The sequence below is a fragment of the Pan troglodytes genome, chromosome 11 (genome assembly GCF_028858775.2).
Source record: "Pan troglodytes isolate AG18354 chromosome 11, NHGRI_mPanTro3-v2.0_pri, whole genome shotgun sequence".
In the NCBI taxonomy this organism is placed as follows: domain Eukaryota; kingdom Metazoa; phylum Chordata; class Mammalia; order Primates; family Hominidae; genus Pan; species Pan troglodytes.
The window spans coordinates 67,970-87,989 of record NC_072409.2 but is presented as its reverse complement, the minus strand read 5'-3'; the positions used below and the strand labels follow the sequence as shown (position 1 = coordinate 87,989).

General features: G+C 40.5%; 1 pseudogene; it reads left to right on the top strand.

Moving 5' to 3' along the window:
• LOC129135991 (tubulin beta-8 chain-like) overlaps window positions 1–20,020 on the top strand; it is a 56,756-nt pseudogene that overhangs the window by 34,041 nt on the left and 2,695 nt on the right.

The window sequence follows — 20,020 nt, the reverse complement described above, 5'->3', positions numbered from 1 at the left end:
TCAAACTTAAAAACTTCTGTGTAGCAAAGGAAACAATCAACAGAGTGACAAGGCAACATATATAGAAAGGGAGAAAATATTTGCAAATCATATAACTGGTACGGAGTTAATATCCAGAAACTTATTTTAAAAAGTCTTATAACTCAACAACAAACAATAACTTGACTAAAAAATCAGGTGGGGTGCAGTGGCTTATGCCTGTAATCGCAGCACTTGGGAGGCCAAGGAGGGAGGATTGTTTGAGGCCAGGAGTTTCACGTTAGCGTGAGCAACATTTTGAGGCCCATCTCTACCAAATTATGTTTTTTTAATTAGCTGGGTGTAGTGGTCCATGCCTTAAGTCCAAGTTACATGGGAGGCTGAGGTGGGAGGTTAACTTGAGCCCAGGAGTTCAAGACTAGCCTGGGCAACATAGGGAGATCCCAACTGTACAAAAAAGTTAAAAAATTAGCTGGGTGTGGCGGCACTTGCCTGGAGTCCTAGCTACTTGGGAGGCTGAGGTGGGAGGATTGCTTGAGCCCAGGAGTTTGAGCCTAAAACGAGTTATAGTCACACTTTTCTGTAATGTCACAGAAATGGGATCACACATTATGTGATCTTTTCAGAGTGGCTTCTTTCACTTAGCGATGTGCATGTCAGATTCATCAATGTCTTTGCATGGCTTCATAGATCACCCCTGTTTCTCACTGAATAGCATTCTATTGCATGGATGTACCCAACTTGGTTATTCATTCACCTATTGAAGGTCATCCTGACCCCTTAAAGTATTTGGCCATTATGAAGAGATCAACTGTACATAACAGCATATTGGCTTTTGTTTGGACTTAAGTTTATAAAGTTGTTATCTAAATACCTAGTAGTTGGCCATGCGCAGTGGCTCACACCTGTAATCCTAGCACTTTTGGAAGCTGAGGTGGGTGGATTGCCTGAGCTCAGGAGTTTGAGACCAGCCTGGGCAACACGGTGAAACACCTTCTCTACTAAAATACAAAAAATTAGCCAGGCGTGGTGGTGTGTGCCTGTAGTCTCAGCTACTTGGGAGGCTGAGGCAGGAGAATGGCGTGAACCCAGGAGGTGGAGGTTGCAGTGAGCCAAGGTCGCACCACTGTACTTCAGCCTGGGTGACAGAGCGAGACTCCATCTCAAAAAAACAAAAAACAAAACAAAAACAAAACCAAATAAACAACAACAACAACAACAACAAAAAAAACAAAAAAAACCCCCCAAACCTAGGAGTGCTTCTATGGTGAGAGCATGTTTAACTTTAATATAAACTGCTGTATTGTTTTCTGAAGTTGCTGTATCATTATGCATTCCACTATCATTGAATGAGAGTTCCTGTTGCAACTTATTTTAATTTTATTTATTTATTTGTTTTTTTGAGAGAGAGTCTTGCTCTGTAGCCCAATCTGAGTGCAGTGGCATGAACATTGCTCACTGCTGCCTCTACCTCCCAGGCTCAAGCAATTCTCCCACCTCAGCTGGGATTACAGGCATGTGCCACCAGGGCTGGCTAATTTTTTTTTTAATTTTTGTTAAAGATGAGGGTCTCACTATGTTGCCCAGGCTGGTCTTGAACTCCTGGTTTCAGTTGATCCTCCTGACTTTGCTTCCCAAACTGATGGGATTACAGGCATGAGCCACTGTGCCCCGCCTCCTGTTGTAATTTTTATTGCATTAAAAAAAGATTTTAGTCAGTTTAGTAGATGCTCAGTGGTATACCATTGTTGCATTAATTTGCTTTTCCCTCTTGACAAGTGCCATGAGCGTTCTTTTGGATGCTTGTTTGCTGTCTTATATCATTTTTAGTGAGGTGTCAACCTTTTAGTTGTGTTGTTTTCTTGTTGAGCATTAGAATTTCTTTGTATATTTTGCATATAAGTCATTTTCAGGTTTGTTTTATAAATATTTTCTCTCAGTCTGTGGCTTTGTTTTTGATTCTTGTAACAGGATGTTTCACAGAGTAGACATTTCAAATTTTAATAAAGTCCACATTATCAATTTCTTTTTCTTTTATGGACTAGCTTTTGCTATTGTATCTAAAAATTTATCACCAACCCAAATCCATGTAGGTTTTCTTCTATAACTTTTACTATTTTATATTTGGAAATTTAAGTCTATAGATTACCTTGAGTGATTTTTTGGTTGACCCGTGAAGTTTGTGTCTTTGTTCATTCCCCCACTATGGTTTCTGTTGTGCTGTCACCACTTGTGGAACAGACTTTTCTTTCCCCATTGAATTGCGTTTGCCCCATGACAAAATCAGTTAACTGTATTTATTCGGGTCTTTTGGGTTCTCTATTGTGTTCCATTTATCTTTTTGCTTATTCTGTCACCAATATCACTCTTCATTACTTTAGCTTTGTGGTAAAGATAACAATACTAAGTTATTGTTTCTGAACGAGGACTATCTGCATTTATTTATATATTTTTTATTCCTCTCAACCATGATTCAGTTTCCTGAATGCATATTTGTTTGTCTTTTGTTAGATTTATACTCAATGAATTGAAATTTTAAAGAATATCATTTACAATAGCACACCCAAAATTTAATTCATTAAGTTCAAATTATTCCTATACATTATTGGTGATATAAAAAAAATCAGCTAGGGCTGGGCGCGGAGGTTCTCGCCTGTAATCCCAGCGCTTGGGTGGCTGAGGCGGGAGGATTGCTTGATCCTTGGAGGCGGAGGCTGCAGTGAGCCAAGGTCATGCCACTGCCTCTCCAGCCTGGGCTACAGAGCAAGCCTCCGTCTCTAAAATAAGAAAGAGAAAAAGAAAAAGAAAATCCATTGACCTTTGTCTACTGGCCATCTTCTTTACTTGTTAAAAATCTCCATGCGTTCTGATCAAGGCATGTAATGGTGGGCTCGATTTCAGTTGAAATTTCCAAAATCATGGCCCGGAGTAATCTGGAGGCTGAATTTCAGAGATTCCCGAGGGCTGCCGCGAGGGGGCGCCCAGCCCCTGCTAAACCCGAGCGCTGCGCGCTTGAGCCGTCTCTGATCCGCAAGGCGGCGTTGCGGGGCGTTTACCGTGAGGACAGAGCTTCCTCCCCTCAGGACGCGGCTGGGAGAGGCTGCGGCCTCGGGAGACATGGGGACACTTGGGGCTGCGTCCACAGTGAGACAAGGAGACGCTGCTGCAGCTTCGGGACACCTGGGGCCGCCCAGGCGAAGATGAGGAAAAAGCTTCCTGTTGCCGTTGAGTGTAGCGGCGGGAGCGCGGCCGTGTTTCCCTGTCCGCCGTTTGTAGCGGGACCTCACTTTATATTAATAAAAGCGTCCCCTCATGAGGGCTTGGGCTGGTCACCCCCAGCGCAGGCCAAGATGCAGGTTATGGATGTGAGTTTGTTTCTGGGGAGAGACCCTGGTACCAGGAGAGGAGACGCGGTCAGGAGGTTGGGGACGGGAAGGCGCCACAGCCTGAGGCCAAGAAAACAGGCGCCCCCGGATCAGTGCTCTTTTTTTTTGTTTGTTTGGTGTGTGTGTGTGTGTGTGTGTGTGTGTGTGTTTTGAGACCGAGTTTCGCTCTTGTTGCCCAGGCTGGAGTGCAGTGGCGCCATCTCAGCTCACTGCAACCTCCGCCTCCCAGGTTCAAGCGAGTCTACTGCCTCAGCCTCCCGAATAGCTGGAATTACAGGGACCCGCCACCACGCCCAGCTAAGTTTTTGTATTTTTAGTAGAGATGGGGTTTCACTATGTTGGCCAGGCTGGTGTCAAACTCCTGACCTCAAGTGATCCACCTGCCTTGGCTTCCCAAAGTGCTGGGATTGCAGGCAGGCCTGAGCCACCATGCCCGGCTGCTTTTTTTTTTCTAAATTAAAAAAATTTTTAGGCTGTCTTTGCTTTGATAAAATACATAGGAGTATTTTGTGTGAAGTTGCTGTAACTGCTGGGGAATCCAAGAGAAGGGATAAGTTAAACTTTGCTATTGCAATATTCCTAGAAGAAGGAAATTATTGTAAACTATAAACAACCACATTAATACCTTGTCAGTAAAGCAGAGACATCAAACTTCATTATAGAGGCCAAACCAATCCAAATCCAGGTCAGTGGAAGCTGTATACCAAGCGCCCTGCTGTCATGTCAGTATTGCGGCTGTCATATCAGTATTACAGGTGTCATATGAGTCTTAGGGGTGTCATAGTACTCTTGTGGGTGTCATCAGTATTGCGGGTGTCATGTCTGTATCGTGTGCATCATATCACTGTTGCAGGTGTCCCATCAGTCTTATGGGCATCATATCAGCCTTATGGGTGTCATATCATTATTAAGGGTGTCATATGAGTCTTAGGAGTGTCATGAATCTTGCGGGCTTCACATCAGTTTTAAGGGTGCCATAGCAGTCTTGCAGGTATCATCTGCATTGTGAACGTCACAGCAGTGTTGTGGGTGGGTATTACGATATGCCATGATATGTTATACCAGTATGACACCTCTTCTGAAAACAGTCATACCTAGACATAGTGCTTTGTTTGTTTGTTTGTTTGTTTTGAGACGGAGTCTCGCTGTGTCGCCCAGGCTGGAGTGCAGTGGTGTGGTGGAGTGGTGTGATCTCTGCTCACTGCAAGCTCCACCTCCCGGGTTCACGCCATTCTCCTGCCTCAGCCTCCTGAGTAGCTGAGACTGTAGTCTCAGCCACCATGCCCGGCTAATTTTTTTGCATTTTTAGTAGAGACGGGGTTTCACTGTATGAGCCGGGATTGTCTTGATCTCCTGACCTCATGATCCGCCCGCCTCGGCCTCCCAAAGTGCTGGGATTACAGGCCAGGAGGCGGAGGTTGCAGTGAGCCGAGATTGCACCACTGCACTGCACCCTGGGTGACAGAGCGAGACTCTGTTTTGGGGGGAAAAAATAAACTCATACATGGAAAATTCCAAAACATTGCTGAAATAAATTCAAGAAAACTTTTGGCGGAAATTCACAAGCTGATCCTATCATTTATATGAAATTTCAAGGGATGCAGAATAGCCAACATAGTGTCAAAGAAACCAACTCAGAGGCTCACATTTCCAAATTTCAAATCTTACTAGAAAGCAACATTAACAAAAACAACATGATTTTGGCATCATCAATGGAATAGATCAATGGAACTGAATTCTGAGTCCAGATAAACCCATACTCCTATGAGCAATTGTTTTATTTTTTGAGGCAGGGCCTCACTCTGTCTCCCAGGCTGGAGTGCAGTGGCACAATCATGACTCACTGCAACCTCTATTTCCTGGGCTCAAGTGATCCTCCCACCTCAAACCTCCCAAGTAGCTGGGACTAGAGGTGTGCACCACCACAGCTGGCTAATTTTTTTTTTTTTTTCAGGTAGGGTCTTTCTCTCCTGCCCAGGCTGGCCTCAAACTCCTGGCCTCAAGTGATACTCCTCTCTTTGTCTCCCAAAGCATTGGGATTACAGGTGTTAGCTACCATGTCCAGCCTGCTGATTTTTAAAAATGGAATTTCTTTTTCCTTTCTTTTTTTCTCTGGGCATGGTTTTGCTCTGTTGCCCAGATTGGAGTGCAATGGTGCGAACGCAGCTTATTGCAGCCTCAACCTCCTGGGCTCAAGCAATCCTCCCTCCTCCGTCTCCTGAGTAACTAGGACTACAGACGTGCACCACCACACCTAGCTAATTTTTAAGTTATTTGTAGAGAGAGGGTTTCCCTGTGTTGCCCAGACTGGCCTGAAACTCCTGGGTTCAAAAGATCCTCCCACCTCAGCCTCTCAAACTGCTGGGATTACAGGTGTGAGCCACCACCCCTAGACTGGAATTTTTTTCATAATTACATTCTCACGTTGTTTGTTTCTAGTTTCTAGAAATATAGCAGATTACTGTGTATTGAGATTTTGTGTTGTAACTTTGCTTACTTTACTAGTTTTAATAATATTTTGGGGGTTCTTAATGATTTTCTGTATGTAAGATAGATCATGTGATCTGTGAGTAGACAGTTTTGCTGTCCCCTTTCACATATGAGTGCTCTTTACTTCTGTTTCTCTCCTATTTGTTGTGGATGGAACTTCCCATACAGTGTTGAATACAGTGATGAAAATGAGCATTGATGCCTTGGTGGTGATCTTAGGAGTAAAGCACTGGGCCCTGACAATGGAGATGGTGCTGGAGGCCGATTGTTGTGTTTAGAAAATTCCTATCTCAAGGTCAGGGGTCAGGGTCAGTGTTCAGGGTCAGGGGTCAGGGTCGGGTTAGGGTCAGGGGTCAGGGTCGGGTTAGGGTCAGGGTCAGGGTCAGGGTTAGGGGTTAGGGTCAGGGTCAGGGTTAGGGTTAGGGTTAGGGTTTAGGGTTAGGGTTAGGGCTTTGAATAAACTTATATGGTAGCCAAGTTGTGGTTACAGTGGGCCTTGGGTGAGACCAAGTTCTATGCCTACTTCAAGTGTGAACCAGCACAGTCTCAGTGGTGATGGCCTCAGGGGTGCTTATGTTACCCCAACTCCAGCTCCACATGCCTCAGCACAGAAAGAGAGACTGCTGGTTTCAGAGAAAGAAAGGGAAGAGAACAAGAATCTCTACTTGATAAATCAAGAGAATTTTTCTTAATGTTAATCCAAGGCCACCAAAGCAGTACCTCTACGTGTTTGCTACTGTGTTTTTGGGCTTGGGACCTAAGTGTCTTTGAACACCTGGAAAATGTTCCCAAAACTAATGGGCACAAAGAAGCCCAGACTGTGAAGACTACAATAAAGACTGAACTCTTCAATGCCCAGATATGGATGAACATCTACAAGTATCAAGGCCATCCAGGAAAACATGACCTCACCAAACAAGCTAAATAAGGCACCAGGGGCAAATCCTGGAAAAATAGAGATATGTGACCTTTCATACAGGAAATCCAAAATAGCTGGTTGAGGTAATTCAAAGAAATTCAATATAATGCAGAGAAGGAATTCAAAATTCTATCAGATAAATTTAACAATGAGATTGAAATAAAAAGAATAAAGCAGAAATCCTGAAGTTAAAATGCAATTATCATACTGAAGAATGCATCAGAGTTACTTAGAAAAATTGATCAAGGAGAAGATAGATTTAGTGAACTTGAAGTCAGACTATTTGAAAAGACAAAGTCAGAGGAGACAAAAAAGAATAAAAAATAAAGCATGCCTACAGAATCTAAAAAATAGCCTCAAAATAGGAATCTAAGAGTTATTGACCTTAAAGAGGTGGTAGAAAAAGAGATAAGAGCTAAACATTTATTGGCCCGGTGCAGTGGCTCACGCCTGTAATCCCAGCACTTTGGGAGGCTGAGGCGGGTGGATCACAAGGTCAGGAGATCAAGGCCATCCTGGCTAACACGGTGAAACCCCATTTCTACTAAAAATACAAAAAGAAATTAACTGGGCGTGGTGGGGGTGCCTGTAGTCCCAGCTCCTTGGGAGGCTGAGGCAGGAGAATGGCGTGAACCCAGGAGGCGGAGCTTCCAGTGAGCCGAGATCGCGCCATTGCACTCCAGCCTGGGCTACAGAGCGAGAGTCTGTCAAAAAAAAAAAAAATTAAACATTTATTTAAAGAAATAATATTAAAAACAATTCCCCAACATTTGATATCAACATTCAAGTACAAGAAAGTTACAGAACATCAAGCAGATTTAACCCAAAGAAGACCACCTCAAGGCACTTAACTGAACTCCCAAAGGTTAAGGATAAAGAAATGATTCTAAAAGCAGCAAGAGAAGAGACACAAATAACATTCAATGGAACTCCAGTACATCTGACAGCAGACTTTTCAGGGGAAAATTTACAGGCTGAGAGAGTGGCACGACATATTAAAAAAGCTGAAGGAAAAAAAAAAAGGCTTTTACTTTAGAATAATGTATCTGGCAAAAAGTCCTTTAAACTTGACAGAGAAATAAGAACTTTTCCGACAAACAAAAACTGAGGTATTTCATTAACACCAGACCTGTCCTACAAGAAATGCTAAAGGGAGTTCTGAGCCTGAAAGAAAAAAAGTGAGTGAGCAATAAGAAGTCATCTGAAGGTACAGAACTCAGTAGTAATAGCACATGGAAAAACACAGAATATTATAACATGGTAATTATGGTGTGCAAAAATCTCAAATAGAGTAAACAATAAACCAATAAAAAATAACTACAACATATTTCCAAGACATAGACAGTAAAATAGGGAAGGAAGAGAAACAACAAAAAGTTTAAAAGAATGGCAATGGAGTTAAAGTGTAGAGTTTTTATTAGTTGCTTTGCTTGTTTCTTTGTTTATGCAATCAATGTTAAATTGTCCACAGTCTAAAATGATGTGTTATAAGATATTATATTCAAGCCTCATGGTAATTTTAAATCAAAAAGCATACCACAGATGTACAAAAAGTAAAAAGCAATAAATCAGATAATATTAAAAGATAAATCACCTTCACTAAAAGGAAGACAGGAAGAAAGAAAAGAACAATGAGAGGACAAAAATCAATCAGAAAACAAGTAACAAAATGGCAGGAGTAAGTGCTTATCAATAATAACATTGAATGTACATGAACTAAATACTCCAATCAAAAGACAAATAGTGGATGAATCGATAGAGAAGCAAGACAATAATCTATGACCTACAAAAAAATACTTTACCTGTAAAGATACATTTAGACTGAAAATAAAACAATGGAAATAGTTATTCCATGCTGATAGAAACCAAAAAAGAGCAGAAATAGCTTTACTTATACCATACAAAAATAGATTTCAACAAAAGACTGTAGGAAGATATTAAGAAAGTCATTATATAATAATAAAGAGATCAATTCTTCCAGAGGATATAATAAGAAATATATATGCACCCAACACTAAAGCACCTAGATAAATGAAGCAAATATTATAAGAGCTAAAGAAAGAGACCTCAATACAATAATGGCTGGACACTTCAATACCCTACTTTAGTCATTGGATAGACCTTCCAGACAGAAAATCAACAAAGAAACATCAGACTTAATCTGCACGGTATAACAAATGAACCTAATAGATATTTACAGAAAATTTCATTCAACAGCTGCAGAATACACATTGTTCTTCTCTGCACATGGGTTATTTTCAAGGATAGACCATATATTAAGTAACAAGTCTGAAAACATTTAAAAAAATTGAAGTAATATCAAGCATTTTCTCTGACCACCATGGAACAAACTAGAAATCAATTAAAAAATGAATTTCAGAAACTATACAAACACTTGGACATTAAACAATATGCTCTTTAATGATCAGTAGGTCAATAAAAATGTTAAAAAGAAAATGGAAAATTTTCTTGAAACAAATAATAGAAACATAACATAGCAAAACCTGTGGAATATGGTAAAAGAGGTACTATTATAAAAGGAAAATTTATAACTGTAAGTGCCTATATAAAAATCAGAAAAGCTGCAAATAAATAACCTAACAATACATCTTAATTCACTAGAATAAAAAGGCCAAACAAAACTCAAAATTAGAAGAAAAGAAATAATAAAAATTACAGCAGAAATAAAATGAAGAAAACAGTGCAAAAGATCAATGAAACAAGAAGTTGGTTTTTTGAAAAGTAAAACAATTAATGAATATTTAGACAGCTAGCTAAAAAACAGAGATGATACAAATTAATAAAATCAAAGGTGAAAAAGGAGACATTACAAGTAACATTTCAGAAAATCAAAGGATCATTAGTGGCTACTATAAGTAATTGTATGCCAACAAATTAGAAAACCTAGAGGAAATTAATTCTTAGACACACATAACTTACCAAGAATGAACTAGGAAAAAATCCAAAACCTGAACTGACCAATAACGAGTAACAAAATTAAAGCCATAATAAAAAAATGTCTGTAGGACCAGACTGAAAAATAGAGAAGGAAAGAACATTTCCAAACTCATTCTTTGAGGCTAGTATTACACTGATATCAAAACAAGACAAAGACACATTTAAAAAGAAAACTACGAGCCCATATTTGAGAATATTGATGCAAAAATTTGCAAAAAACCTAGCAAACTCAATTAAACAATACATAAATAGGTAATTCATAATGACCAAGTGGAATTTATCCCAGAGATACAAGGATGGTTCGACATGCAAATCAGTCAATGTGATATATCATATAAATAGAATGAAGGGGCCAGGTGCAGTGGCTCACACCTGTAATCCCAGCACTTTTGGAAGCCGAGATAGGCGGATCTCCTGAGTTCAGGAGTTCAAAACCAGCCTGGCCAACATGGCAAAACCCCATGTCTACTAAAAATACAAAAATTAGCCGGGTGGAGTGGTGGGCACCTGTAATCCCAGTTACTTGGAAGGCTGAGGCAGGAGAATCGCTTGAACCCGGGAGGCAGAGGTTGCAGTGAGCTGAGATCATGCCATTGCACTCCAGCCTGGGTGACAGAGGAAGACGTCATCTAAAAAAAAAAAAAAAAAGAATGAAGGACGAAATCCATATAATCATTTCCATTATGCTAAAAAAGTATTTGATAAAATTTAATATTCTTTAATAATAAACCCTTTGAAAACTGGGTATGGAATGAACATATCTCAACATAATAAAAGTCATATATGACAGACCCCCAGCTAGTATCATACTAAGTGGGGAAAAACTAAAAGCCTTTCCTGTAAAATCTGGAAGATGACAAGAATATCCACTTTTACCACTGTTATTCAACATAATTCTGAAATTCCTATCTGGAGCAATCAGACAAGAGAAAGCAATAAAAGGCATCCCAATTGGAAAAGAAGTCAAATTATTGTTTTTGCCAGTGATATAATCTTATATTTGGAAAAACGTAAAGACTCCTCTGATAGGGTTTTAATGTGTGTCCCCTCCCAAATTTAATTCTCAATGTTGGAGGTGGGCCAGGTGAAAGGTGATTTAACCATTGGGGTGGATTACTCATAAATGGCTTAGCACCATCCCACTTGGTACTATCTTCATGATAGTGAGTGAGTTCCCATAAGACCTGGTTATTTAAAAGTGTGTAACAACTCGCCCCTCTGTTTTTTTGCTCCTGCTTTTTGCCCTATGATGTGCAAGATTCTGCTTCAACTTTTGCCATGACTGTAAACTTCCAGAGGCCTTCCCAGAAGTGCATACCAGTGCTGTGTCTTCTCTACAGCCTGTAGAATCATGAGCCACTTAAACCTCCTTTCTAAAAAATAAATTACCCAGTCTCAGGTATTTATAGTGATGGGAAAAAAGCTTAATACAGAAAATTGGCACAAAGGAGTGGAAAATTGTTATAAGAATACCTGAAAATGTGGAATCAGCTTTGTAATTGGGTAAACAGGCAGAGGTTGGAAGAGTTTGTAGGATTCAGAAGAAGACAGAAAAATGAGGGAAAGTTGAGATTTTCTTAACTTTGAATGGCTTTGACGAAAATGCTGATAGTGATCTGGATGGTGAAGGCTGAGCTGAGGAGGTCTCAGATGAAAATTAGAAACTTATTAGGATCGAAGCAAAGGTCATTCATGTTGTCTTAGCAAAGTGGTTGGCTGAATTTCTGTCATGCCCTAGGGATATATAAAAGTTTGAATTTGAAAGTGATGATTTAGGGTTTCTGTTGAAAAAATGTCTAAGCACTAAAGCACTGAAGATGTGGCCTGGCTGCTTCTAACAACCTATGCTCACATGTTGCAGCAAAAAAAAGTAAGTTGTAATTTATTTTTACTTGCAAGGGAAGCATAGCGTAAAAGCTTAAAAACTTTGCAGCCCAGTCATGTGGCAGAAAAATAAAAAGCTTTTACAAGAGAGGAACTCGAGCAGGCTGTGGAGCAATCACTTGTTAGAGATATTTGTATAACTTAAAAAAAAAAAGCAAGTGTTGATAGCCAAGACAATGGGGAAGAGGAATTGAAGGCATTTTAGAAATCTAAAAGGCAGCCCCCCATCACAGACCCTGAGGCCTAAAAGAAGAGAATAGTTTCTGGGATCAGGCCCAGGAACTGCTGCCTTGGGTAGCCTTAGAACATGGCTCCCTGCATCCTGGCCACTGCTCCAGCTCCAGGTGTAGCACAAATTGGCCCAGTTACAACTCCAGTCACTGCTTCAGAGGGTGCAAGCTATAAGCCTTGGTAGCTTTCATATGTTGTTAGGCCTGTGAGTGTACAAAATGCAAGAGCTGAGACTTGGGAGCCTCCACCTTTACTTCAAATAATGTATAAAAAAGCTAGGGTGTGCAGGCAGAAGCATGCTGCAAGGGTGGAGCCCTCATGGAGAACGTCTACTAAAACAATGCAGCAAAGAAATGTAGGGTTACAATCCCCATGTGGGTTCCCCACTGGGGCATGGCCTAGTAGATCTGTGAGGAGAGGATCACTGTCCTCCAGATCCCAGAATGGTAGACCTAGCTACAGCTTGCACTTTGCACCTGGAAAAGCCAGAAGCACACAAAACCAGCCAGAGGCACACAATACCAGCCCATGAGAGCAGCTGTGGGGGCTGAACCATGCAAAGCCACAAGGTCTAAACGTCCCAAGGCATTAGTGTGCCCTGGAAATGGGACATAGAATCAAAAATAATTATTTTGGAGCCTTAAAATTCAATAACTCCCCTTCTGGGCTTCAGACTTGTATGGGTCCTGTGGCCTCTTTTTTTTTTTTTAGCTGATTTCTTCCTTTTAGAATAGGAGTATTTACCCAATGCCTATGCCCCATTTGTATCTTGGAAGCACTTAATTTGTTTTTTATTTTACAGGCTTATAGGAAGAATAAACTAGCTTTGTCTTAGATGAGACTTTTGACTTTTGAGTTAAGGCTGAAATGAGTGAAGACTTTGGGGATTATTGGGATGTCATGATTGTATTTTGAAATATGAGAAGGATATGAGACTTGGAATGGCCAGGGGCAAAATGATATAGTTTAGGTATGTGTTCCCACCAAAATCTTATATTAAAATGTAATCCTCAATGTTGGAAGTGGGCCTAGTCGGGAGGTGATTGAATCATGAGGGCAGGATTTCCATGAACAGTTTGGCATCATTTCCTTGGGTGCCATTCTCACAATAGTAAGTTTTCATGAGAGCTGGTTATCTACAAGTGTGTAGCACTTCCCCCCTGCCCTCACACTTACCATGTGATGTGCAAGCACTGGATTTATTTTTCACCTTGATTGTCAGTTGTCAGAGGCTTGACCAGAAGCAGAAGCCAGTGCTATGCTTTCTGTACAGCCTGTAGAACCATGAGCCAATTAAACCTATTTCCTTTATAAATTAACCAGTCACCGATTGTTTTTACAGCAATGTGAGAATGGCATAATATTTCCATCAAAAAACTATTAGAAGTAATAACTTGAGTAAATTTGCAGAATACAAAATTAACATATACAAATCAGTAGGATTTCTATATGCCAACAGTCAACAAACTGAAAAAGAATTCAAAAAAGTAATCCTATTTGAAATAGCCACAAATAAAACAAAATGTGTGGGAATTTACCAAAGAAATAAAAGTTCTCAACAGTTAAAAATGTAAAACACTGATAAAAGAAATGAAAGAGAAGACAAAAAAATGGAAAGTTATTTCTATGTTCACAGATTGGAAGAATCAGTATTTTAAAAAATGTCCATATGATCCAAAGCAATCTATACATTTCATGCCATCTCTATCAAAATAACAGTGACATTCCTCACAGAAATAGAAAAAAAATCTGAAATATATATGGAACCACAAAACACCATAATAGTCAAAGCTATTCTGAGTATATAAACCAAAACTGTAGGAATCCCATTACATGGTTTTAAATTGTACTATCAAGCTGTAGTAATTAAAACAGCATGACACTAGAATAAAAAGACATAAAGACAAATGGAATGAAATAGAGAACTTAGAAACAAACTCATACAGCTAAACTAATTTTCAACAAAAGTGTCAATAACATACAACAAAAAACAAGACAGTTTCAGTAATAAATAGGGCTGGGAAAACTGGCAAGCCATAGGCAGAAGAATGAAACTAGAACCCTATTTCTTGCAAAATACAAAAATCAAATTAAAATGAATTAAGGACTTAAACCTAACACCTCAAACTATCAAAATTTTACAAGAAAACACTGGGGAAACTCTTTAGGGCATTGGTTTGGACAAAAATTTCTTAAATAATTCCCCATAAGCACAGACAACCAAAGCAAACATGGACAAATGGAATTACAGCAAGTCAGAAAGCTTTTTTAAAGTGAAGGAAACAATAAACAAAGTGAAGAGAAAACCCACAGAATGGAAGAAAATATTTGTAAATTACCCATCTGAAAAGCAATTAATAGTTACATGATATGGTTAGGCTTTGTGTCCCCACCCAAATCTCATATTGAATTGTAATCCCCAGGTGTTGAAGGAGAGACCTGGTAGAAGGTGATTGGATCATGGGGTTGGTTTCCCCCAGGCTGTTCTTCTGATAATGAGTGAGTTCTCATGAGATCTGATGGTTTTATAAGGGGCTTTTCCCCCTTTGCTTCACATACATGCTCTCTCGCCTGCCATCATGGAAGAGGTGCCTGCTTCCCATCTGCCATGATTGTAAGTTTCCTGAGGCCTCCCCAGCCATGTGGAACTGTGACTCAGTTAAACCTATTTCCTTTATAAATTACCCAGTCTCGCCAGGCGCAGTGGTGCATGCCTGTAATCCCAGCACTTTGGGAGGCTGCGGCGGGTGGATCACGAGGTCAGGAGTTCAAGACCAGCCTGGCCAAGATGGTGAAACCCCGTCTCTACTAAAAATACAAAACTTAGCTGGGCATGGTGTCAGGTGCCTGTAATCCCGGCTACTCAAGAGGCTGAGGCAGAGAATTGCTTGAACCCAGGAGGTGGAGGTTGCAGTGAACCGAGATCATACCAGTGCACTCCAGCCTGGGCGACAGAGCAAGACTTCATCTGAATACAGAAATAGATAAATAACCCAGTCTCAGTTTTTTTATAGCAGTGCAGAAACAGACTAATACACTACAATATATTGAGTTCAAAACATTCTATAGAAAAAATATAATCAATTAAAGAGTGGACAAAAATTTAAATGGACATTTATGAAAAGAAGACATACAAATGGCAAATAGGCAAGTGAAAAGGTGCTCCACATTACTGATCATTATAGAAATGCAAATCAAACCCAAAATGAGATATCATTTCACCTCAGTTAAGGTGGCTTTTATCCAGAAGTCAGTCAAAAACAAATGTTGCTAATAGCCAAGATTTGGAAGAAACATAAATGTCCATCAACAGATGACTGGATAGAGAAAATGTGGTACATATACACAATGGAGTGCTATTCAGCTATAAGAAAGAATGAGAGTCTGTCATTTGCAGTAACAGAAATGGAACTGAAAGTCTTTATGTTAAGTGAAATAAGTCAGGCACAGAAAGAAAAATGGCACATGTCCTCACTTATTTGTGGGTGCTAAAATTTGAAATAATTGATGTCATAGAGAGTATAAGGGTGGTTACCAGAGGCTGGGAAGGGCAGTGGGGGAACAGGGGGTTAGTGGGGATGTGAAATGGGTACGAAAAATTGTTAGAAAGAATGAGTAAGACAGTATTTGATAGCACAACAGGGTGATTATGGTAAAAAAAATTTTAATTATATATTTTATAAAAACTAAAATAGTATAATTGGATTGTTTATAACACAAGCTATAAATGCTTGAGGGGACGGATACCCTGTTTTTTATTATGTATTACTTGTTACATGCCTGTATCAAAGTATGTCATGTACCCCCATAAATATATACACCAACTATGTACCCATTTAATTAAAAATTACAATTAAAACCAAAGGGAGGAGAGTCTAATGAGGCAGGTGTGACCCATGGCTTGAACTAGCTTTTCAGGGTAACTTTGGAATGTCCTTATCCAAGAAGGGGGGTCCATTTAGTCAATAGGGGCTTAGAAATTAATTTTTAGTTTGTAAGTGGAAAAAAGAGAATTTTTAATCCTGAGCCATAGCTCTCAGTCAGTCAGTCCCTGCAGGGAACCCTGTTCTTTACTCTGGAGATAAACACTATTTTTCTTTTCCACTGAATAACACCACATTTCAAAATGAGGGGAAACATCTTGAAACTAAGAGGTATGGCCTTATTAAATTTGATTTGGTTTCCATTGTAATTAATTTAATCACATGTGTTCTAGAGTTTGTCCTCAGTCTTCTCCTACTTTAGGCTCATGATCTGTTGAATTTGCTCAGCTCCCTGCTCAACAGCAGGAAATCAGAATTATTTAAAAGCCTCATTGTGGCTGGGAGCAGTAGCTCATGCCTGTAATCCCAGCAATTTGGGAGGCCAAGGTGGGCAGATCACTTGTTATCAGGGGTTTGAGACCAGCCTGGCCAACAGAGTGAAACCCCATTTCTACTAAAGATACAAAAATTAGCTGGGTGTGGTGATTCATGCCTGTAATCCCAGCTACTTGGGAGGCTGAGGCAGGAGAATCACTTGAACCTGGGAGGCGGAGGTTTCAGTAAGGCAAGATGGTGCACTGCACTCCAGCCTGGGCAGTAGAGCAAGACTCTGTCTCAAAATAATAATAATAAATAAAAATAAAAATCTCATTGTGTTTCAAACAAAATTTCTTTTGCATATCAACTGTGTCAACTTGCATATTAACTATAATCATTTTGTTTACTTTATATCCAATCTTGAGAAATCTTTGAGGACTAATTTCACTCTTTTCTGCCATTTTGGTAAACATACCAAATGCCACCATACAAAATGCACAAAATTCCTGAGAAATACATTTTCTCCTTGAGGAGTAGACTTGCTGTGTTAGAGGAACTCATGGTTATCAAGCTTCTAGTTTAATAAACATGACTAGAATTCTCTATCTTAATATGAGTAGCTAGGTACTCACAAGGCATCTAGAAGGTTAATACCTATGGTCTGGAAATAGCCACATTTTTTTACTGGCCACAGATTACAATTGCAGAATATTTATGGCCATACAAGACATCTTCCACCAAGCCTGAAAAATGTATAAATGTCCTAGGAGTGCAGCATTTTTTGTTAAAGATAATATTAACGAGCTAGCTTAGGTTAACGGGTTAATGGTCACTGTTAAAACCAATAGCCCCGACTTTAGTGAGTACATCTGCACCTTCCAAGTTTAATTATAACTCTTTCTCTTTATAGTTAGAGTACAGACACTAACAAAAGACAATGCATTCCTGCTCTTGTTTTCTGAGGATGTCCAACTCTGTAATGGAGTCATTTCTAATAAACTTGCTTCTTTCACTGTGCTCTCTGACTCACCTCAAATTTTTTACTGCACAAGATTTAAGAATCCTACTTTGTGGTCTGTATCAGGAACCTCTTTTCCAGCAACATCTTTCAGCAACACCATGAAGGGACACCAAGACAAGACCCCCACTCCAAGGAAAACAATCCACATAGAATCATTCAGCTGGCAAGTGGGCTGTCTTTTAGAGTCGCAAAGCCATTCAGGTTGGCAAGAATGATTACCCACTATTACTTAAGTGAGAGGCCCTAGGGTATAATATTAGGATGAGAGACTCAGCCCAAAGTTAGAGACCTGGGGGTGTCATACTCAGATTAGAGGCCAAGCCCACAGCGTTAGAGGCCCTGGGGAATATTGAGAAGAATGGATTTGGCTAAACAAGATGTTTGCCACTTTCTGTTTTTGGACTGTCCAACTTGTGCTTTGTCCCTCACCTGAGTGCTCTGCATATTGTTGCCTTTCTGCCCACCGCCTCCGTTTTGCAGTAGCCTGGAGGCTGCCCCAGGAAAGAGGCCCCAAACAGTTTAGCTTTTACTTTCCTTAGTGATCCTCTGACTTTTAGCCTTGATGTCTTAGAGCTATTGCTGCTACCACTTTTCTAGTTGGCAAAGCTAATAAACTAACATTAGAACAGCACCTACAGGTTTTTGACCCCACACCAAGGGAAGGTGGTCCTAGAAGCTAAAGGGCAGCAGTGGATAATAGGAGAATATTTATGAAAGTGTGAGGCCTTATTGCTAGACCGACCCTCCAGACATAACCCTTAAAGCCTGGCAAACCATAAACCCAGCTACTTACCTGTCAGAGTCCACAGGTGCTCCCAGCCTTTCTGGCATACAGGTTGTATTAGTCTGTTCTCACGCTGCTAATAAAGACATATCTGAGGCTGGGTAATTTATTAAAAAAGAGGTTTAATTGACTCACAGTTGCACGTGGTTGGAGAGGCCTCACACTCATGGCAGAAGGCAGGTGAGGAACAAAGTCACATCTCTTACATGGCAGCAGGCAAAAGAGCTTGTGTAGGGAAACTCCCCTTTATAAAACCATCAGCTGTAATCCCAGCACTTTGGGAGTCCAAGGCAGTGGATGACCTGAGGTGAGGAGATCGAGGCCAGCCTGGCCAACATGGTGAAACTCCGTCTATACTAAAAGTACAAAAATTAGACAGGCATGGTGGTGGGCACCTGTAATCCCAGCTACTCAGGAGGCTGAGACAGGAGAATCGCTTGAACCCGGGAATCAGAGGTTGCTGTGAGCCAAGATCATGATAATGCACTCCAGCCTGAGCAACAGAGCAAGACTCTGTCTCAAAAATAAATAAAAAAATAAACCACCAGATCTCATGAGGCTTATTCACTGTCACGAGAACAGCATGGGAAAGACCCATCCCCCGATTCAATTACCTCCCACTGGGCCCCTCCCACGATATGTAGGAATTATGGGAGCTATAATTCAAGATAAAATTTGACTGGGGACACAGCCAAAGCATGTCACAGGTTATGAAACAAATTTATTCTAGCAGGCCAGACGTAGGAGAGATGAGCCCCTTGACCATCCCAAGGAAGAGTGGTTAACAGATGCAAGTTTTTTTATGCAGCAGGAAAACAGGAGGGCTAGATATGCTATTAGTAGTCAGCACAAGAGAATCAAGGCACAAGCCTTGCTGGCCTCGACCTCAGCTCAAAAAGCTGAGTTAATTGAACTTACTAGGCCCCTGCAGTTGGAAAGGATTTAAAAGTTAACATTTACACTGATTCCAAGTCTGATTTTTTAGTGCTTCATGCTTATGCTGCAATTTGGAATGGGTGGGGACTCCTGACCCCAAAGGGCTTTTCCATACAACATCATTCAGATTTTGAGCTTGTTAGAATGCTGCTTTGCTGCCAAAAAGTGACTATAATTAATTGCAGAGGAGATCAAAAGAGAGACTGACCATGTAAAAGGAAATGCCCTTGTAGATGCCACAGCCAAGGCCCCTGCACTGAAAGGGCCAATGAAGCTTGTGGGCGTGCCAGTCAGCATACATAGAACTGGGCCGGAATACCCTGAAGAAGAACAAAAATGGTCCAGGGATTGCATTTCAGTCCAGGGCCCCTCGGGCTGAATGATGGTAATAAATTACTAATGCCAAGTACCAATCACAGGAGTATAACTCAGCACTTTCATGATTCTTTTCACCCTAGAAGGGATTCTTTGTTTCTGTTAATGTCTCATTTGTTTATAGGGGTAAATCTTTTCAAGACACTAAAACAGGTGACTGAGCCCTGTGAGCTCTGTGCCTGACATGACCCAAACGGCCAGCAATTTTCTCCTTCTCCAGTTAAACCTGTCCAAAATTGAGGAACCTATCTACATGAGAACTGGCAACTCTAATTTACCCTGAAGCCTTTCTGCAGGAGATTCAAATATTTGCTAATGCTTACTGATACCTTCACTGGTTAGATCGAGGCATTCCCCACCCCATCTGAAAAATGTTTACCAGAAGAAATAACTCCTCAGTTTGGGTAATCCAAAAGCCTGCAAAGTGACAATGGCCCATCTTTCACAGCAGGCGTAACCCAACACCTATCCTCAGCTTTAAGAATCCAATATTACCTTCACTCTGCTGGAGACCGCAGTCCTCTGGAAAGGTGAAAGGGCTAATCCTAAAGAAGACTAGCTAAATCAGAGGCCTGACTATCTCTAACACCCATAGCTTACTGCGGGTTTGAACTGCTCCAAAGTAAAACGTATAATTAAGTCCTGTTGAGTTAACATGTGGAAGGCCTTTCCTAACCACAGATCTCCTAATAGATGAAAAGACTCATCAGTTACAAAAATATGTCATCAATCTGGGACAGGTGCAAAGGCACTCTG